The 23,674-nt window shown below is 37.5% G+C and overlaps 1 long non-coding RNA gene across 1 annotated transcript in view; it reads right to left on the bottom strand.

Annotated features, from left to right (window-relative positions):
• Positions 1–23,674, bottom strand: part of LOC136832416 (uncharacterized) — a 169,186-nt gene that overhangs the window by 134,142 nt on the left and 11,370 nt on the right. Inside the window, exon 2 of the long non-coding RNA XR_010851194.1 lies at positions 13,703–14,400. This is a non-coding gene — a long non-coding RNA (uncharacterized lncRNA). The remainder of the gene's footprint in view (positions 1–13,702; positions 14,401–23,674) is intronic.

The raw sequence follows: 23,674 nt of genomic DNA, 5'->3' as shown, positions 1-23,674 counted from the left end.
CAGTGACCTTCTTTACTGCCCAGGTTCCCAGTGACCTTGTTTACTGCTATGGTTCCCAGTGACCTTCTTTACTGTCCAGGTTCCCAGTGACCTTCTTTACTGCCCAGGTTCCCAGTGACCTTCTTTAATGCTATGGTTCCCAGTGATCTTCTTTACTGCCCAGGTTCCCAGTGACCTTCTTTACTGCCCAGGTTCCCAGTGACCTTCTTTACTGCCCAGGTTCCCAGCGACCTTCTTTACTGCCCAGGTTCCCAGCGACTTTCTTTACTGCCCAGGTTCCCAGCGACCTTCTTTACTGCCCAGGTTCCCAGCGACCTTCTTTACTGCCCAGGTTCCCAGCGACCTTCTTTACTGTCCAGGTTCCCAGCGACCTTCTTTACTGCCCAGGTTCCCAGTGACCTTCTTTACTGCCCAGGTTCCCAGTGACCTTCTTTACTGCCCAGGTTCCCAGCGACCTTCTTTACTGCCCAGGTTCCCAGCGACCTTCTTTACTGCCCAGGTTCCCAGTGACCTTCTTTACTGCCCAGGTTCCCAGCGACCTTCTTTACTGCCCAGGTTCCCAGTGACCTTCTTTACAGCCCAGGTTCCCAGTGACCTCCTTTAACTGCCCAGGTTCCCAGTGACCTTCTTTACAGCCCAGGTTCCCAGTGACCTCCTTTAACTGCTCAGGTTCCCAGTGACCTTCTTTACTGCCCAGGTTCCCAGTGACCTTCTTTACTGCCCAGGTTCCCAGGTACCTTGTTTACTGCCAAGTTACCCCCATACCTTGTTCTCGTTCACATTTACTCGTAACTTCCTCCTGTAAAAATTTTCAGTGTGTTCAACTAAACTCTGCATTTTATCGTCACTATCCCCAATGAGCACTGTATCATCTGTAAACATCAACCATTCCATAATTCATTCACGATTCATCTTCTTAGCCCATAGTTTAGGACCTACATCCATTGCCCTTTCTCTGCCTACTTTCGTCACTCCATCCACAAAGATATTAGAAGCCAAGTAAAAAAAAAGTCACAGGAAAAAAATTCACAGAAAAAAGTTACAGGAAAAAAAGTCACAGAAAAAAGTCACAGGAAAAAAAGTCACAGAAAACTCACAGAAAAAAGTAACAATAATCCTTCCTAGATAGTGACCCCCAAGGGTTTTAAGCCGGTATGTATCCACCTTTGCGGCGTGTTTAGTACAAGCCCGTTGGGGATTTCCGTATAAACATAAACAAAAGACTGCAAATATCATAAAGATAATGACCCTCAAGAAATATTGTGGATTTTTCCCCAGTGACTTTATTACCGGTCACCATAAATTAATGTGACTTTTTTCCTGTGACTTTTTTTCCTAGTCAAAATTGTTACTTTTTTCCTGTGACTTTATTACCGGCCACCCCACAAAAATATGAGACTACTACGAAGTCACAGCGTTCATGCAGTCAGAGTTTACTGCAAGTTATGTAGACAAAAGCAGTAGAGAACTAGGCGTCAGAAATCAGAAATATGGATCAGCTACATTAGGACATCAGCATGACTTTAGTGCAATAGTGAAGCATTGTTTGAACGTAGAGCCTATTGAGTTTTGATAGCAATTGATATATATATATATATATATATATATATATATATATATATATATATATATATATGTGTGTGTGTGTGTGTGTGTGTGTGTGTGTGTGTATTTTCCTGCTTGCTTCCTTATTCCCAAGCTTACCAGCTTTATTAAAATGAGGCCTAATGTAACTGATCCATATCCCTGAATTCTGACACCTAGTCCTTTACCCTTCTCATCCACACATCCTGCAGTGAATTCCGCCTGCGCCTGCGAGAGTGAGAAAGCTCGGGAGAGAGAGAGAGAGAGAGAGAGAGAGAGAGAGAGAGAGAGAGAGAGAGAGAGAGAGGTGTTTAGGAGCAAGTTACTTTTTGTCGCATCACTAGGGATGTCTGTAGCCAAAGGGTTGTCCATTTACTTTAATTAATCGAGACTAATTTATCAGTGAGTGACAGATAAGAAAAAATATTGATCTAAATGTCTACAAACAGCTGGTTTAAACCATTTCAAAAAACTGATGCATCCTTCAAGAAAGGAAACGAAAATAACGCATATTCCCAAGATGATATTTCCAGGAACAGCCAAACAAGTACAATAATCAAAACAAACCAGACTGATCCCTCCACCGAGGAGAGGAGAGCAAAGGTCACACAAGACGGGAACCCCCCAGAAGACCCCCCCAATTTCTCCCTCTCCCTCCCTGTAGTAGCCCTGCTCTTCGCACCGAGACATTTTCCTTCAACTTCCTCCCTACATACCACCCCCCACCCACCCCCACCAAAACCCAGGACCCTGGGGCACTCCAGCGAAGTCCCCTCGAAACCCCCAAGCGTAACAAAGAGAAGAGAAGGGAAGCGGTTAGCGAGTTAAAGCGTAAAATTGAAGTTTCATGTATTGCTGAGGCAGGAGCCCGCCGTGGTCAATGGGCGGTATAGAGATGGCTGCGTACTCCTGGTTACTTCTGCTTCTGCTACTGCTGCTGCTGCTGCTACTGCTGCCTTGAACTCTCCACGCTGAGGGCGCTTAGGAGGATATGATACGAAAACTACAGAGGGGAAAGTTAAGCGAGGCAGAAAGAGAGAGCAAGAGGAAGACGGAGATGGAAAATAAACAAACGAAATCGGGATTATTAAATATATATATATTGATAAATATATATATATATATATATATATATATAGAGAGAGAGAGAGAGAGAGAGAGAGAGAGAGAGAGAGAGAGAGAGAGAGAGAGAGAGAGAGAGAGAGAGAGAAAGGAAGAAAGAAGAGAGAGTAGTAGATAAATTCGAAGAAAATGAATCAAAGGATATCAGTTTTAGATGAAGACAGCAGAGAGAGAGAGAGAGAGAGAGAGAGAGAGAGGTTGTTGATAAATAAATGAGATACGAAAGTAAGTTAAAGGAAGAGAGAGAGAGAGAGAGATGGTAAATTAATAGATGGTCAAGAAAAATAAGTTAAACAACCGATCCAGAAGAGGAAGAAGGAGAAAGACAGGTATTAAATTAGTAAACGAACTGGGAAAATAAGTGAAATAAAAATCTTTGCGGGTGGGGAGCCTTGCATCTGAAAACTAGCTCAAGAACAGAACCAAACAGACGGAACAGACCACAGCAGAGTGAGCGAGAGCAGAAAATTAATAATTATATGAACGGGAAATATAAGTAAAACAACGCCGATATGTGGTGCACCAAACGATGATATAGGGACTGGTGATCAGAGACAGAAGGACATGGAAACTCAAGTGGCTCCAGCTGGCTATTTTCAAAGGAATCGTGACTGGAAAATTACTATGCATTGTAAAGCCACAATTATTATTATTATTATTATTATTATTATTATTATTATTATTATTATTATTATTATTATTATTATTATTATTATTCAGATGAACACTACTCATATGGAACAAGCCCACAGGGGCCATTGACTTGACATTCAAGCTTCCAAAGAGTATGGTGCTCATTAGGAAGTAAGAAAAGGTAAAGGGACATACAGAGTGAGGGTACCTCACTTATTAGAAAGAAAAAATAAATGAATACGTTAATAGACAGATAAAAATGTATTAAAATGCAAGGAGAACAGCATTAGGGTAGTATCGCATCTTCGCTAGAAGTTTTGAAGTTTCAATTGCACGATATCCTCAGGGAGACTGTTCCACAGTCCAACGGTGTGAGGAATGAAGAACCTCTGGAACTGAGAAGTTCGACAGCGAGGCACATTTACTGTGTATTGGTACTGCTGTTCAGCGAATCTGGTTGCTCTCGGCGGGAAAAGGGGGATCAGGGATCGATTGTGAATATGAAAGATTTCTATTAAAATAGTACTTATGAAAAAGTGATAAACAAGAGACCATCCGGCGATGGTCCAAGTCAAGCTTTCCTTAAAAAGTGTAAAACAAGAAACGAGAGTTGATTGCTAGCCATGCGTCCATGCCAGAACGTCCAAGTAACGTTGCCACAGTCAATCAAATGAGGAGCGGAAAGTCACAAATCTCGCAATAGTAAAGAAGGAAACCAAAAGGTTTTGGTGTTCTGAGATAACACTTCAATAGGCCCCCAAGACAATACCTGGAATGCGCACCAGAGGACATTTTCCTGAGTACAAGGGCAGAGCATGTTCTGGTATTATTGGTGTAAGGATAATCATGATATTATTCCTATCTTGCCTTTTCGATGATTGCTGTTTTTCTAACACAGGTGTCAGGTAGAAAGTTTTCTGGCATTCATGATACACTGATTCTGTACCTGAAATCGACAACCAAGGAGATATCAAAGGTATCTAGGGGCGTTTAACATAGCTCCCTCGTAGTGAGGCTTTGCCCAGTTGATAGCAGTCTCTGACGTTACATTTGATAAGTAGATCATCTCTGGTTCCAAATTTACATTAGCCTTTGGTTTGGGTTTCATTGGTAGAATGTCTATTCAAACATTTCTCTCTTGCGTAGTCTTTACCAATTATTTAATCGCTCTTATGGCATTTATTCAGTTTTAATAATATCTGAAGTTTATTCCAAGTAAATATGATAAGTGACCTTCTTTATCCCAAATTTTAGTGTAAACTTTAACAATCCCGAAAATACACAGAAGCTTAGTGCTTAATGACAAATGTAATTCCATGAAACTTATGTATGCACGCACAGATATCCACGCGCACACACATAAGTATATATATATATATATATATATATATATATATATATATATATATATATATATATATATATATGTATATATATATATATATATGTGTGTGTGTGTGTGTGTGTATCTATATATATATATATATATATATATATATATATATATATATATATATATATATATATATATATATATATATATATATATATATATATATATATATATATACATATATATATATATATATATATATATATATATATATATATATATATATATATATATATATATATATATATATGTAAACAATGTATGTATTAAACAAGCATATCGCTAGTTTTAATTACATTCGAACGAGAAAAAAGAAATAAATAAATGGCTGAATGAAAGATGGCTCGAACATTTTTTACGCCCGGATTAAAATATAAACCACATCACCCCCGTCCCTCCACTTGGGAAGGGGATTATTTATCTGAACATGTAAAAGGGCGGAGGCAAGACGGGGATAAACCCCAAGCGGCACGACGGCTCATCCGTACGTGCAGGGTAAATGGACAGATCATCCTTACGGCTCCGTGGCCGAGAGTTGCCACAACCACAGGAACGCGCCAAATTGGAATGTCTCCCGCGGGAAAACTCATCAAAGGAGCCGCCCATCGCTTCATCAAATCTCCCGTATCAAATCCGCCCATCCCGCCCCCAATAGCGCACAAGCAAACCGCGTTGCAGTCGCCCTTTCCCCGAGTCTTCTGTCGTTGGATTCGTCTGTTTCTTCCTTTGCGTTATTCTGTCTGTCTTTCTTTCCGTTCGTCGCCCTCTCTAAAAGATCTTCCTTCCCGAAACCATCTATTTCAGCGTTTCTTAACCTGGGGTGCTAGTAACCCCAGGGGGTGGTAAAATCAATTTGGGGGTTGCTGGAAATGCAGTACAAATAAAAATGAAAATTACCTCAAAATCAAGTATAATAATAATAATAATAATAATAATAATAATAATAATAATAATAATAATAATAATGATAATAATAGTTATTATTATTATTATTATTATTATTATTTTATTAATTATTATATATATATATATATATATATATATATATATATATATATATATTATATTTATATATATATATATATATATATATATATATATATATATATATATATATATATATATTTGATCCCAGTAACCAGATATATAGGGTGCTGGACTGAAGCCTTACTACAGGGGTGCTGAGGTCAGAGAAGGTTAAGAAACACTGATGATTTATTTGCTGTCCTCACTTGTTAACAGTCAGGCTATATCGCCTACTAATTATGTCTCGCTATTTGATATCAGTACCAGCTTTGGATCATAAGATACATTCCTCAAATAAAGCTTATCATTGTTCTCATATATTATTGTAAAACATCAGTGTTGGTGATTCTTCTCTTACCAGTTTTATAAACTTGCAATTTTCACCAAACTTTCATAGATTATGCCCAAAGGCAGCGTGACCACTTGCAATAGTTTTAATGACCCTCAGTTAAGTTACAAGGTCGCAAGATTACTTTTTTTCTAGTAAGGTTTAGTATTTCCTTTTATTTTTTTTTCAGCTCGGAAATTACACAGTGTGTGCTTTCAAATGAACCAACAATTTTGAAAATCAGCTGATCAAAAATACTAAATGCGACGTGGTCCGAGAAGCAGAATTATAATGTTATGCAATTACTCGCAAAGAATGACTCCATTTTTCTTTAGTCAGAAATCTTTTTCCGAGTGAAGAAACATTCTTGGGGATTCCGTTATCTTATCCTTCTTAAAGAAAAAAAAAAGCGATGAAAAATTTTGTTATAATTTATTTCAGAATCTGTACGGGGTACAATATTACTCCAAAGGAAATATCTTACAAACATTTTTTCACGATTTTATTTTTTTTATTCGAAAACCAGTATACATTGCAATCGTGGAATTCACTTGAAATGCAATTTGCGCGCAATAATGAAGCAAAGTGAATGCGGTTTACATGGACTATTGCTAAAAATTTCAATCGAGCTCCATTTTCCCTATTTTTCAATACTCCCTGGTGCTCTGAAGTTTAGAAACATTTTTGCAAAAGGTAATCCTTTAATATTATTATTATTATTATTATTATTATTATTATTATTATTATTATTATTATTATTATTATTATTATTATTCAGCTTCAGCATGTTTTTTATGATAAAGATTCTTGTTTCTGTTGGTATGTTTCTCTCACTATTAGTCTTCACATTCTGATCAATATCAATAAGCTTAGGTAATTCTCACTGGTCTACCCGTAGACCTGTTTTCAGTGTAATAAAATTAATACGCCATTGTGCCAAAAAACTTGTCATCATCGAACAACTTCTTTTGCTGTCTAAAATATGGGAATATCATTTATAGTTTAAATAAATATTTTCTTGGTGCTCAAGATTCAACCACAAGTTCGGAAAACTGCTAGTGAACTGCCGTAGTTTTTTTACCATGACTCAGGGCAAACAGTCCTACAGTTCAAGAGGAAAGGCTAATTAACAAACATTTGTAGCAGTGTTGAGTTCCGGTCTGGAAGGCGGGATTTTTAGTTATTCTTTACGAGTTCAAAATTTAAATGATTTTTAATTCAAGTATTTTTTATAGGAAACCAAAACTCATGATAAACAGCTTCAAAAATCTGTCCCACCAAGAAACAAGTTAAAAATGCGCAGTCGAGTTTTCTGTACATTGCATAATCAAGGCCACCGAAAATAGATCTATCTTTAGGTGGTCTCGGTATAATGCTATATGAGCCGCGGTCCATGAAACTAACCACGGCCCGGTGGTGGCCTATTCTATATCGTTGCCAGAAGCACGATCATGGCTAACTTTAACCTTAAATGAAATCAAAACTACTGAGACTAGAGGGCTGCAATTTGGTATGTTTGATGATTGGAATGTGGATGATCAACATACCAATTTGGAGCCTTCTAGCTTCAGTAGTTTTTAAGATCTGAAGGCGGACAGAAAAATGCGGAAAGAAAAAGTGCGGACAGAATAAAGTGCGGGTGGACAGACAAAGCCGGCACAAGTTTTCTTTTACAGAAAACTAAAAGCAAATACTGAGACGCCCTTAGATCAAAGTATCACTCTTCAGCTTAACGGACTTCTGTACTTAAGAACATTATTATCGTTATTTTTTGCAATGCTACCATTTCTTATGTGATGCATTCTAAAATAAATCTCTTAGATCGAATGTTAAGTATAAAGTTTACTTGGTTTATGTTAGGAATTATGTGAAATTACTGCTACCTGTAAAATATCCAGAAAATATTTTACTTACCAGGAAGCCAGACACCCAAAGCATCAGTGAAGTTGAGGTTCTGTCCATTAGATGTATACCTTAGTTTAACCAGACCACTGAGCTGATTAACAGCTCTCCTAGGGCTGGCCCGAAGGATTAGACTTATTTTACGTGGCTAAGAGCCAATTGGTTACCTAGCAACGGGACCTACAGCTTATTGTGGAATCCGAACCACATTATGAAGAGAAATGAATATCTATCACCAGAAATAAATTCTTCTAATTCGTCATTGACCGGCCTTAGAATCGAACGCAGGCCCAGCAGAGTGCCAGCCGAGAACGATATAGACCCGTCCAACGAGGAACTTCTATCCATTAGAAAAATATATATACTATATATATACATTATATATATATTTATATATATATATATATATATATATATATATATATATATATATATATATATAATATATATATATATCGGCTGAATCCACAGGAAAAGTTTGAAAAGAAATAGCAGAGTGCCAAGCACTTTCGAGTAACGCAAGTACTTTGCACTCCTTCGTTTCTTCCCAAACATTTCCTGTGGCTTTAGCTGAAAAACAAATCACGTGCATATTTTTGTCATTTGTATTCATATATATATATATATATATATATATATATATATATATATATATATATATATATATATATATATATATATATATATATATATATATATTCATATATACATATATATATATATATATATATATATATATATATATATATATATATATATATATCATAATAACATTTAGATGGGACGACATTTTCTCACTCTCAAATTAGCCCTTATCACTAACTCTGAAACGTAACATTTCACTCTCTATAATATTATATCGTGGAACAACACAATACGCCCTAAGGCCCTATTCAGGCGCGGTGAATAGGGACTTTGGCTCCAATGTGCAGCTTTGCGGTTCGAATGAATGGCTGTCAGACAGTGAACAGAATCGGAGGCATTGGAATCGCATCTGCATTATGATGCATTTACAGCTCTCTGGAAGGTAATTACGACCTCTTTGATCTGGTCTTTACCATTTGTCAGTTGTAGGAACAGCCTCAATTATTCCCCATATTACCCAGCTCAATTTTTGTTTGCGTCAAGCCCTTGACTTTATGAAAGCGCAGAGGGCTGGGTTTTTTGAGAGCCTTTATGCTGACAGTATTAATAACATTTTGGTATATAATAACGTGAGTTTAGCTCATCCGTACAGGGAAAACTATGAAACTTTGGACCTGAGCTCGTCCTTGGCTTTGTAATTCATGCAATTGGCAAACTACGAGAGAGAGACATTATCAAAATTTAAATGCAAAGTTGCACTCGGATGATCTATCGGAACTCTGCTGAAAGTTGCCACGAAGCATATTTATACAGTAGATTCGCCGGAAGCGAACTGGTTACAAACTTTCGTACCCAACTTTCAAATGCAAATTTAAGACCACAAGACGAAACTAGGCAATCATCTCAAGAGGAAAGTTGAAATCTTCTGACTCTGGATCCAGTAGATCTGTTATTTATCCCTTATTAGCTAGAGATAAGAAACTGTCAGGCAACCTTAAGACAAAGCCGGGGTGCTCAGCGGGTCTTCAGTGCCACAGTCTTTCTTTACCGCGCCTTCTCCTGGCACCTCTCGTCCTCGGTTTTTTTTTTTTAAGGAAATCCACCTCAAATAAAAACAAACAGCAAAAATATACAAATAACTCGAAGAGTATTTTTTGGCCTCGAACTGTTGCGTGTTGCTGCCTGCTTCGAAAGAACACCAGCAGCACTATTGGTCGAGATGCCTTGTTTTAATACTATTTTAATACTGTCTGTTGTCAGGTGTTCTTCATTTCCTTGACTGTGAAACTGTGGAACGGTTTTCCCTAAGCTATTCTGATCTATTAGGGGAAGAATAAGTGTGGATTTAGATAATGAGGAGGGTGGCTGGATAAGGAGTTCGTCATGAAACAGTTATGTGAGAAGTTCTTAAATAAAAGGGAAAGTTATTACAAAATTTTGCTCTATTCTTAGCATTGCGTCAAAAAACCTGATAGTTTTATTGACTTAAGGTCAAGAAAGTCTGTAATTCTACTCTGAAGCAGCAAATGCTTTTTCTATAACCTGTATATAGGTTCTAATTCGTTTAGTTAGGTCCATAGTAACAGTACTTTGGTGACAAGCCTAAGCTAGACTAACCTAACTAACTTAACCTAACTTAACCTTGTTTAGGGGTCGAAATATTAGTCCCAAAACACTTAGGGTCCGACATGACTTACTTCCCCGAAAAAAAAAAAAAAAAAAAAAAAACTTGTTTAAAGGAAATCCACCACAAATAAAAACAAATGGCAAAAATATACAAGTAACTCGAAGAGTATTTTTTCTCAATATACAGGAATTCATTTGAATCTGCAAAAATAACCGAATCTGACGACTCGAGATGGGTGTTCAAACAAGTATTGGCACCATAAGTGCTTTCTGATTTTGGCTTATTATTAGGGTTCAGCTGTACTCTGACGTATTTTTGCATTACCCCAGGTGTCTTAGTTGGACTGTCTCATTTCAGAAGTCAACATGGGACCTATTTTCTCTTAAACAGAAAATAATGCCTGTGCCTTATCACGTCTTTTGAAGATTGTGAAAATAAAATGCTACACGAGTTACATTAAACCCTTCATCTAATTTACAGCATTATTATCGGTTACAGAAGATTTTCCACGAAACCCAAGCGTAGCTCTTTCACTGAGACCATTCTCTACCACATTGCAAAGTTTCAATGATTTACCTATGAACTTCAATTCATTTGTGTATAAATGTAGAGAAAATCTCAGAATACAAGATACAAGAAATGTGAAGCTGTCTGAAGTGAATGTAGTTTTGGGTCTGTGGAATGAATAATCAGGCTTGTAGAATGAGCAGGATAGGGGAGAGACTAAGGGGAATGACTCAAGAACTGAATGGATTTGTGCAAGTTTGAGATGCTCCAGGATTGAGGAAGTAGTGAAGGCTATTAAAAGATTGACAATGCAAAGACACCACAAGGTAAACCGCGAGGTTATGGAAGGTATATCTGGATACGTAAGGTACCAAATGAATGGGCAGAAGAAATAATTATTCAGTTGTTTAAAGGTAAAGGTTATAGGGTAGATTGAAGGAATTGTGTGGCCATAATATTATTTGGTGCACCAAGGAAGTTGTATGATAGAATTTATTAAGAAAGTGTGAACTGCCATAATCATGGACTGAGAGGGAAAGAACAGTATGAATTTAGACGAGAATATAGGCATGTTGATCAAGTGTTTATTTATAAAGAACTCAAATGAGAGGTTTGACAGTAAAGGGAAAAGGGTGTATGTGACGTGCACAGTTCTAGAAGAAGCCTATAATAGAACCGATAAGAGCCAATAAGTGGGCATTTAGGATATTTGGTATAGTGTAAATGTTTTAAAGTAATTAGGAGATTTTGGATGGGGGACTGATTAGTTTGTAGCAAAACTAGAATGAGGAAAGGAAGTGTAATTTCTCCGAAGTTGCTTAATATCTCTATGCATAGGACGATGCAACAAGTCAGAAAAAAAGGAAGTTGGACATAGGTTGGATAAGAAAGTGAGTTATGAATCGGGTGCGGAATAGTTGATGTTTTGCAGATGATTCATTACTGACTGGGAAAAGTAAAGTGAGACTGCAGAAACTAGTGAAAAAAGTTTAAAGTGCTAACAAGAAGATAAAGTTAAGAGTAAATGCAGTAGATGTTTAGCCTCGCTGTCGAACTTCTCAGTTCCAGAGGTCCTTTATTCCTCACACCGTTGGGCTGTGGAACAGCCTCCCAGAGGATGTCGTGCAATTGGGATTTCAGAAGTCCAAGCGGAGATGCAATGCATTACTACTCTAATACGCTTCTTGCATTTCAATACATTTTTATCTATTTATTCATTTATTATTTTTTTCTTTTTTAATAACTGAATCTTTTCTTTCTGTATTTCCTTTTGCTTCCTCTTACTTCTTCCAAATGAACATCAAATTCTTTAGAAGCTTGAATTTCAAGTCAATGGCCCCTGTGGGCTTGTTCCATATGAATAGGTTTCATCTTCTGAACAATAATAATAATAATAATTGTGTGTATGGTTATGACGATAAATTGAAACCAGGAGGATGGAGCAATGAATGTTAATCAACTGATTAGCTGTGGCGTTAGGTAGTAAATATTACAAATGAGTAGGATAAGAGAAGAGGTGAATCACAGAATAAGTGAGGCTGTCTGAGAATAATTGATTACATTGTATACGTGGGGTGAAAAGAACTGTATGCATACACAGAAGTGGTAAACAGTTTATTGTAGGAGAATTTCAGTGCATTGTGAATGTTTAGTTATGTGGAAAAAAGAAAAGAAAAATTGGTCGGCTAAAAATGTATTGTTTGGAATGGTTCAAAGGCAGGAGAGAAAGAAATCTAGAAACAATTGCCTAGACTGAGTGAGGGAGGTGTTTGAAATGGAAGGCCCTGACTTCTGATAAGCGGGGAAGGATTGTTTCCATATTTTGGATTTTTTTTCTCTCTTCCTCCTCAATAAGACTGAAACAGGTAATTTGTTGGATCAACAAACCATTTCTCACCTATCTCTTGGCCCTCACAAGGGGCTTCTCTCACTCTCTTTGCCCTTTGTAATATCATGGTTAATGTTCCGTTGAGCTGAAGGGGAGCTGGTAACACGTGTCAGGCCAGCCCATCTTGCATTTGCCCTGCGAACATCGGTAATCCTCGTACTACTAGATTCAGTGACCGAAAACATGAAAACCAGGTCTGTCTCTTGTCTTTCCTTCTACTGCAGTGTCAAGCTTCGGAAATCTCTTCCTGCTTCGGTTTTTCATAACTCTTATACCCTTTCTTTCTTCAAGAGGCCGAAAGTCTGTCTTTTCCTTTCGTGGTCAAGCTCGATTCGTCTTTTTTTTTCTTTTTTTTTTTGAGGGTGGGTGGCTGGCTGAAATAGCTAAGGACAGTAGTTTGCCAGACTTCTTGTCCTTTGCTTTTAAATAAAAAAAAAAGTCATAAGCCTTTTCAGCCTCTTACAACTCCACCTCAGTACAATTACCAAATACCTAAAGATACGAAGAACCTTTCTTAACAGTTTTTCCCTGGTCAGGAAGTACTTTTTTTGGACTTGGTGAAATCTCTGGACGATTATCTTGCCATCAGACAGTAAGAAACAATCTTTCAAAGTTCCCTGAACCATCTCTCTCTCTCTCTCTCTCTCTCTCTCTCTGTCTTATCATCACTATTTCAGCCTTCAAGTAGGAAAAGAAATGCTAAGAAACAAGATAGCTTAAATCAATCATGTATGTAAACATAGTTCCGTAGAAGATCGTGGAACTTTTATTTACTCAGTATTTCTCGGCCCCACCGAGCAGTATTATTCATCACACTGATGAAACAAACTTTTACGCCTCCTGTTATTAATCCCTCTATATTCTACATATCCTAAAGAAAGTTTCGCTTCCAACAATCAAAATTCCAAAATGTCAAAATGTTTTGAAACTGCCTTATTTAGAATGATCCTCTTGATTAGTGAAGGCAGAAATGGCGGAAAAAACAAGTTTGTGTCTTCCAGTTTGTCCCTAGTGATTACAATGAGCCTATGTATTCATAATTACTATTATATGTACTCATTTTTTTCATAATCGAGTTAGTAACATGCTTGTGTTTGTGTTACTTACCTTGCGGAGAGCCTTTCCTTCACCTCCTTGGCCCGATCTTTGAGGGCTATGAGAGCATCCAGTCCGGGCATAATGGTGGATCCTTTGACGTTCTTCTCGATCTAACGCTCAAGCACTGAAATTATCCCCCTACAGCTCGCACTCGAGAGCCAGCAGTGTCCCAAGGCTGACACGCGGGTATCTGCTCTCAAAGTCTTTTCACAGCCATCGGAATGAGCCTTCCCTTGCGCGCGGAGGATCTTCGTTGGGCGTCGCGGGCGTTCGAAAATTTTTTTTATTTATCTATATTTAAGTACAGTATATTTCTTTGCTTATGAAGATGGCTGGACTAATTTTTATTATTTACAGATTTCTTTAATTACTTATCTAACGATTCTAATCATAGCACTATGAATTTTCCTGTCCCAGGTTGCTTTGATTTTTACTAAAGGCTTGACAATCCAAATGTTGAACTTCAGAACTTATCAGGTTATAGAATTTTCTCTCTTTCTAAGCCTGTTCTTCTGGCCATGTCTTTTTGCATTACCCTTTTTCCTTAGATAACAGTTGCAAAGATGTTGGTATCCTGGTTCTCTACGAAATTTTGTTTTATTGTTGCAGTGGCTGATGTTACTGTTGTTATTGCTGTTGTTTAGCAGGATGAAATCTTGTCACCTGTTGGTCAGGTCATCCTGGGTCACCAGAGAAGGATAGGTCACCTGAAAAGACAAAGGAGGATTATGAAAACTTACATCATCAACATGTGTTCTGCTCAGAGCTCAATATTATAACCTGAAAGGGGCAGCTGCATCAGCACCGCTGATTTCATGCTGAATCTTCTCTGTGACAGAGCATTTCGTAAAGGTAACTCTTTGCATCTTCGGTGGAGAATAGACAATGATCATCAAAGGTCAAGACAGGTACACTACATCTGAAAGACTAAGGTGAAGGAAGGTAGTATCTCTAGCCGTGACTGGCCACGCCATTACACGCTTAGAGCTGATTTGACGAACTTCTCATACCATGATTATGTCTGAGATGTGGGGTGATTGATCCCTTTGTGACACCGTCCCAGGTGTCTTACTCCTGATCCCCTCTGAGGGATCGTAGGTTGGATAAAGAATTCTTGCATAATAACAAGGGAAGGCTGCTGCTGCGAGATATGCAGCACTTACGTGAAACAAAATTCGATGCAGTTTTGGGGCACTATCACTGGCTTTAGCAGCATAAATTGATTTTTGTTTTACGCTGCTATGGGGGCAGTGGTGCTTATAAATAATTTCCTCCTGTGGGTAACATGAGATGCACTTCAAAAGACGAGTGGAGGTAATCCTAATGTAAGTGTGGGGACATCCCACTTCTGAGCATCGGGGTGACGTTCACTCATCCTTCATAACGCCTCATCTCTCCTACGACTGGGAGATCTCCATAAGTATACCTTAGTTTAACCAGACCACTGAGCTGATTAACAGCTCTCCTAGGGCTGGCCCGAAGGATTAGACTTATTTTACGTGGCTAAGAACCATTTGGTTACCTAGCAACGGGACCTACAGCTTATTGTGGAATCCGAACCACATTATAGCGAGAAATGAATTTCTATCACCAGAAATAAATTCCTCTAATTCTTCATTGGCCGGTCGGAGACTCGAACGAAGGCCCAGCAGAGTGCTAGCTGAGAACTGTATCAACCCGTCCAACGAGGAACTGGAGATCTCCACAAAATTACTGCTACGCCCAAAGCAGTACCTTTACAAAATCAAAAGTAATCAATACCACCAAAATCGTCGATAGTGCCCCTGAACACCATCACTTTCATTTCCGGAAGTGCTGCATAGCCTGCAGCTGCAATTTTCCCTTTAATTTCAAGCATGAATTCTTTGGCCTCTCCACGATCGTCTAAAAGAGACTCCACTGCTGAGTCAGCAGACCCTAGACCATAGCATGAACCTTGCAGAAGCAGTGTGCACCTGAGACGTTGCCACACAGTTGGGGAGACCCCTCTACTGAGATGTAATTGTTACATAAGAAAGATCCAATATGCTTTGTGTAATAGGCACACCAGTCACAGCTATTTACCTACCATCCCACATGTAACCGTTTTGACCTTTGTAAATCATTCTATTTTCCTCACAGAAGATGTAGAGACCCACCTTTACGAAATGTTAGGTTCTTATAAGGGGTAAATATACTTAATAAAGTATTTGAAAGTTTGTTTAGCCCCATTCCTGGCAAAGCTAAATGCAGTATATCTCATGTAAAGAAGATTATATACATAAAATGGACGGTATGGAGGCAGCAATAAAATTCAAGAAAGAAATAATAAGAAAAAGAGAAATATTTATAGTATTAGTATAACAGTAGCAAAAAGCAAGAGTTCTTAGTATTGATAATGATTTTGATGATAACTATGATAATAAACAATGATAACTATAATAATGAACAATGCATAAACATTCATTAATGCATTCTTAAAATGCTAATTAATTTTTCAACAACATTCACATAAACTGGAAAATATGAAATAATACTAACAAACAGTAGCATGGTGTGATGCAACCCCTATGTATAACCAACATAACTTTGCCAATGCAAAGATATAGCGACACTTTTAAGGTACATAGATTGTAATATCTATCCCAGTAATCACCGTCTTGGATAAGGTAAATGGTGACAAATCGTCAGTTGGATTACTGCCAACAAAATCCCTGGCGCCATCCAATAGCAGTCTAGACCTCTTCCTGCCGGTTGGGTTAGCTTAAGCCGGCTTTGTGCCAGCGCAGGCCCTTACCCTAAGGCAGTCTCTAAAAGTATGGTTAAAGACACTTGAATCATTACAACCACTACCTGATGCAGTATTCGGTAATTCTAATTATTAACTCCGCGCCTGTTTTGACCTTGGGACTGGCTTTTCTACACTTTTAGGGCTTCTGATACTGGCGGTGCATTTGTTTGTTGTCGGCCAAATAGAATGTCCCTTCGCCGTGTTTAGTACTGGCCCGGGGGGCGTGGCGGTGCGGTACCCATACGTTAACAAGTTATTGCACTTGCCGGACGGGATATGAACCGTTCCAAACAGACGTACCCGTGCTCTGTCTTGTGAGGATCGCGTATGGAAACCCCTTGTTGGATGGACTTCAGGGGTTAATTACAGGTTAATTACATTCGTGCGACAAAAATTGAAGGTAAACCCATAATTAGCAACCAAAAAACTGTAGAAAAAGTAAAGTTAGAAGGAAATCGCCGCCGCGGAGCTACTACTTAGATCTACCCAGTATTCTCTTATTCTTAAAACCTTCCTTATTTGAGAGATAGGTCTGTAGATGGCTTCGAAATAAGCTCTGTACTTTTTCCTTGCCCTTCTTGTTCTTAATATTAGCCATTACACAACACAAAAATAAAAAAAAATTACAAAAAATGAATTAACAGAGGTGGCCATCAACATTACTCAATTCCCCTGTTTTTCCTTATCTAGTCATCTCACAAACATTTGCAGTCATAAAGAACGTTTTGAGAAGAAGAGAGAACACGGAATCAGGTCTAGGTATATCAGTCAAGTACCTTATACAGTGTTTTTTTTATAGGTTACATTGGTTTGAAAAGTATATTGGTTTCGGGGTACCTATAAAACAAAGAGCGAAAGGTGCTGACTTGCTAAGTAACCAACGCCTCAGTGATACATTACTAGTTTCCCCACACCCCCTTTGTTTCAAGGCTGTTAAATGAACTGTTGTACTATTTATAAGAGCATTATTTATGACCTAATTCTTATCTATTTCTTTGAAATCAAGTAATCGGACGTATGTACTAACATGTAGGAGTTCTGGCCTTTTACATTGATTTAGGTCCATTTTAAATTGTTTAACCGCCATCAAGCTCGTGCATGTGTGTGTATATGTATGTGTATATATATATATATATATATATATATATATATATATATATATATATATATATATATATACTATATATATATATATATATAATGTGTGTGTGTTTGTACATTACACAAGCATCAAATGAACATACAGTCGCTACAACCATGGATGATGTGTCTGTATATGAACTGACTCGTAGATACAAGATTCGTGTTGTGATGGGCTGCCAGGCAACGGAAAGGCATTCTCTACCTGCTAACCTTTCTCTCTCTCTCTCTCTCTCTCTCTCTCTCTCTCTCTCTCACACACACACACACACACAAACACACACATACGCACACACACTTACACTTTATAATTCACCTCTGCTTCCAGTAGAGTTTAAATCCTGAATCTTTTGCAATGTTATGAATTCATTTCCCCAGTTTAATAACTTTAGTAGCAGTAAGAGTAGAGTAAATCGTAATATTACTGATGATGATTATGATGATGTATGTTTCATTTAATCGCTACAAAGGAATTTGAAATGCTCACGGTTTTTCCTGGTTTAGGAACTCATTTTCTACCTTTGTAGGACGTAGGCCTATGTTCATATTAAGACTCCCACTTGAAAATGCTGTAACTCTTTCCTTATGAAATTCTTCAGAGCAAAATTACTTATCCTTTCAAGTCAATATAATTTCAGGGGTCCTCTCTCCCTAAAAATATTCTCCAGTTTGCTTATTTTTACATTGCGTTTTTGTTTTTATTCTAATTATTTCGTAATTCTGGTTTAATTCTTCAAAATTTCCCTCAAGCATGGCTTTCTAGAAATGGTTACGTGAACTTATCGCCAGAAGGCTTTTGCACAACCTACTTCAAAAGTCAAGGTTAGGTGGAAACGCCTGAAAGTATAGTCTCGCGTTGTCACTCATGTAATTCATGTGTTATGATAACTTATTTCAGGATTTTATCGTTGCTTTGATTGTAACTTGACGATAACTACGATTTACCCTTTTCAATTTTTTTTTTTTTAGAGAGAACAGCAGTACAACAAGTAAAAAATGCGCCGAAGCTTCTTCGGCGCAATGGAGTTTCAATACAGCGTATAATGCTGTATGAAACTCTCAGCCACGGCCCGTGAAACTCTCATCCGCAGCTCATGAAACTTTCAGCCACTGCCCGGCGGTGACCTGTGTTCTTGGCACCTATAGCGGTACCAGAATCACGATCATGGCTAACTTTAACCTTACATAAAACCAGAACTACTGAGGCTAGAGGGCTGCAATTTGGTATGTTTGACGATTGGCGGGTGGATGATCAACAAGCCAATTTGCAGCCCTCTAGCCTCAGTAGTTTTTAAGATCTGAGGGCGGACAGAAGAAGTGCGGACAGTAAAGAGTGCGGACGGACAGACAAAGCCGGCACAATAGTTTTCTTTTCAGAAAACTAAAACCTAAAAACACACACATAACTCCCACCACCCTACCAGCGCTCCAAAATTATTCATCGCACCGAAATCTGGAGTTCATTAGACCCAGATATCATCTTGGAACTGACTTAAGTGGCGTCTATTAACTATCCCTTGCTCGAACAAATAATATTTTCCGTTAAACCTTGAAACTGACTTAAAGACCACACATCAACAGTCGGCAGTTTTCCTTTCAAATTATCAGGTTATTTCCAAACCCAGTCAGTTACTATTTCTTGATATACTTCTCCAAAAACGAGAACCATCCATGATGCTAAAATCTTATAATCATTCGTATATGTCTGTGTTTTGTGTGTATGCGTTTGTGTATTATTTTTGTTTCTTTCTTTCTTCATCCTTTTTCAGTTCAGTAACTTTCATATTAAAGATTATGTTATTTTGAACTTCAATAATCACTGTATAATAATAATAATAATAATAATAATAATAATAATAATAATAATAATAATAATAATAATAATAATAATAATAATAAAATAAATTTTATTTCAGCTCAAGGCCATATACATGGAATATACAAAGTAAAGAAAATAGACACAATTTAGATACATGAGATAGCTTAATAAAAAATGTATACTTTAAAGGTTATTCTTATTATTATTGTATAGCACCTTTGCTATGAGCATTATTTCGAAGTTTCTACAGCCAACAGTATATGCACATGAAGAAATCTGCTGACACGAATATCCTAATTTTCCAGGAAAAAATTCATGTCCAACAATTTCCTAGAAACTGGAAAAAAAAATCTAAATGTAAACAATCTCAGGATATCAGTTTCACTTCCTCCACCTGAGAAACCAATCTATCAAACATGTCATCCAAAATTACTGACACCTATCCTTGAGTTTTTAACACAGAAACCTTCCTTTAATTATATTGTGGTCTACTTACTCTAGGTGAAATGACCATTGATGTTTCTTAAATAGGAAGGAGGTGGAAAATACATATTGACTTTACCTTCCTTATCTTCAATGTTGTGGTATCTGCCATCCCAAGTTACTCAGAATTTTTTATATCGTGCCTCGTTTTTTTATCAACAAGCCTAATATAATGATATATATTTCAGTAATATGTCCTTTACATTTTCCATACTTCATTTTGTCATTGTTTTTTTACTTCTTTATATCATTTGATGTACTCGTATATATACACCAGTGAACTTTCTCATCTATGTCGATACATTCCTGGCAATATTTGTTTTTTTGTTCCCAACGACCCGGCAATCTCAGAAAGGGACTAACACCGGAAGTGCACATGCGTCCAAAAATGTGATGAAAAATACCATAGTGTCAAAAATCTAGAACAAGTGCTCTATGACAAGTGTTTCTCATTTACAGTGTATGTTTGCCGTTTCGGGAAATTAGCACACCCTCATAAATCTTCTTTTCATCTGTGTTCAGTTTTACACAAATTATAGGAAATCCAAAGTATAACACCTGGCACAAACAAAAACACGACTTATAAGTCACGTGTGAACATTGTTTTCACTACAGTTAATGCCCGCTCACCAAAGATGTCGTCCACAAAGTACTCCAGTGAAGCACACGTGATTTTTAATCACGTGTTCTACATTGTGAATATTAGTGCAGACACAGAAAAGTTGTTTATTTAAGTAATTTTTTTTTTCATTTTTCTTCATCAACTGTGGATGATGCCATCACCGAGATGGAAGGCGATTTCCCACAAATAAGATGATGCTCCTGGTCGAAAGTGGACACCGACCACAGAGACCTAACCGGCCTCTTTCACCAAATCTTGAAAACTTGCCCATTACAGAAACCGATGAATACCTCACACCAAACATTCACGGCCTTTCCAATTCTTATTTTCCAAAATTTGAAACTGGGATCTCAGCCAGTCTACAAAAAACTTGTTTCACGACAGGAGGAAACTTTATGCTTGTCGTAACCGAACAATATCACGGCTTTCATTTTTAAAGAGACAGTGAGACACTGAATTTTATTTCTTCAACGAATTTCCATACGCAGTGCAATATGCGGCCCCAGCCGCGGCGCGAGGAACACTATGGCGCAAGACGAATTCTATGGAGGCTGGCCCTTGAATCACGTGGTTCTTCGACCTCAAGACGTTTTCCTAAAGGATCATTAGCGACTCAACATTGCAGCCGCAGTGTCAAGGGTGATGTCGTGAAGGACTGGTTCATCCTACTTGAGGGCACTTTCTGTACGACTTAAAGCTCTCTGATGGGAAAGATCAAGGTGAACCTTCGGGAGGAGGAAGAGATCTTCTCCCACACAACGAAATATTGATTTCATGCACCAAGTTGAGGTCCCCAAGAACGCCCCTGCTGTCGGTCATGCACTTGATGTAATTGGTACTCGTAAAAACGACGGAATTGGGATATATATATATATATATATATATATATATATATATATATATATATATATATATATATATATATATATATATATATATATATATAGATAGATAGATAGATAGATAGATAGATAGATAGATAGATAGATAGATAGATAGATATGCATATACATATGTATATGTATACATACATATATATATATATATATATATATATATATATATATATATATATATATATATATAAGTATAGTCTCGTGCTCCCTAATGATAAGACATTCCAAAACACCTCTTCCAAAAACGTTTTTCTAATACTTTTTCAGTTCCCCTTCCCCTCCTACTCTCCTAAACTTGCAAGACTACTGCATATACCCCCGTGTTCCCCAACAGTAAGGCGGTTCCTTAACACGCCTCTTCTAAACCCTTATTTCAATACTTGTTCGAAAGAGCGTGCACACTCTTCATAATGGTCATTTTCTTTACCTGAATCCTTATTACAATCATTATATATATATATATATATATATATATATATATATATATATATATATATATATATATATATATATATATATATATATATATATATATATATATATATTATACATGCGTCTATATACCTGTGTGTGTATGTAAGTATGTATGTGTGGTGAGTGTAACAGGGATCCTGGGAAGGAAAATGATTTTTACGAAGAGTGTGCATGTCCTTCGGACGACTTTTGGCTGTGATTAGAGGGATGCTTACTACTGCTGACTTTACTGACCCCTGAGAAGCTGCGTTTTCAATCTTGGTGGCAAGCCGACTGCAGTTAAGTGTAAGAAATATCTCAGGCTGTGGTCACTGATCAGCAGTTGGGTCGAGAGCAACTCGGGATGCGTATACTGTATGTGATGAGTATATGCATATGAAGCCAGTATAATATACTTGCTTCATTCCTCATACATATTATGCATAAGGAATGACTTTAGTGCGTAATAATGACGAAACTGCGTCGTATCTCCAGTGGTGACGTGTTTGTAATGCCATGTACTTCTGATCGTGCTTCGAGAGAGAGAGAGAGAGAGAGAGAGAGAGAGAGAGAGATGCGGCTGCGGACTCTGCGGAGGAAAGGCAGAGAGGTTGTGGCGATGTAAAGTGTCGTTCCTTCTCAATACTGGCGAAAGAGTCTTTAGACTTTGTGCACTCTCGCAGCCCAAAAGTTCAACTCTGGTTTTATGGAGGCCATGACTCCTAGAATCAGCTTTCTTGGGTGGGAAAGTGTAAAACCTTTAGTGATAATATGGAACTGAATCCTCATTCTTATTCGTCATTTGCCCACCGCACTTCCTAAGTGAACTCTACTGTCTAGCAACTTTGGTGTTCCTGTGGAAATGAATTCAAAGTAAGACTTGGAAGAGAACCTACACACCGTTTGTCCGTTATTGCCTTAGTGTGCTAACTCTCAAACAATAACATATATATCAAAAATTCAAATATCAAGCCTTAAATAACCATTCAAATTGAATTCAGCTTTCCTTGTGTATAACCTACACCTAAAGGGAATAATATATATGATAAACACATATGTCTTACTGGGTTGGTATGTGTGACAGAGTAAATGTTGAAAGCTTAGAGCACTGTATTACTTAAAATAGTACAAATTTCCTGTTCACAGATATTCGTATGTCTGTCCAAATCAAGTATATTTGAATTAGAGTCGAGATAACTGCATCATTACGATGGTAACGCCTGTTAACCATTTTGCTCTCTACCCTGAAAAATATAATGGTCATCTTTCAAGAAATAAGAAACTTGGCAACAAATCCGTTCAAGCTTTGCACTTATTTTTTTCTTGATTCAAGCTTTGCACTTATTTTTCCTTGGTTCAAGCTTTCCTCTTATTTTTTATTGCTTCAAGCTTTGCACTGATTTTTTCTTGGTTCAAGCTTTGCACTTATTTTTTCTTGGTTCAAGCTTTGCACTTATTTTTTCTTGATTCAAGCTTTGCACTTTTTTTTTTCTTGGTTCAAGCTTTGCTCTTATTTTTTATTGGTTCAAGGTTTGCACTTATTTTTTCTTGGTTCAAGCTTTGCTTTTATTTTTTATTGGTTCAAGCTTTGCACTCATTTTTTTTCTTGGTTCAAGCTTTGAGCTCGTTTTTTTTCCAGGTGTGGGTTCAAATCCCTGTAGAGGAGGAGAGTGCCTTCGTATATTTCAATATTAGGTTTTAAGATAATAGCCAACCCTATGCTAGAATAAGTAGAAAGAAGATCGACTGATATAGCATAAAAATGGGTTAGGAGAAAGGAAACGCCATGGTTTCATGT

Source organism: Macrobrachium rosenbergii, chromosome 49 (assembly GCF_040412425.1).
Source record: "Macrobrachium rosenbergii isolate ZJJX-2024 chromosome 49, ASM4041242v1, whole genome shotgun sequence".
Classification (NCBI taxonomy): domain Eukaryota; kingdom Metazoa; phylum Arthropoda; class Malacostraca; order Decapoda; family Palaemonidae; genus Macrobrachium; species Macrobrachium rosenbergii.
Note: the sequence above shows the minus strand (reverse complement) of the source record. Positions and strands in the feature narration are given on the sequence as shown.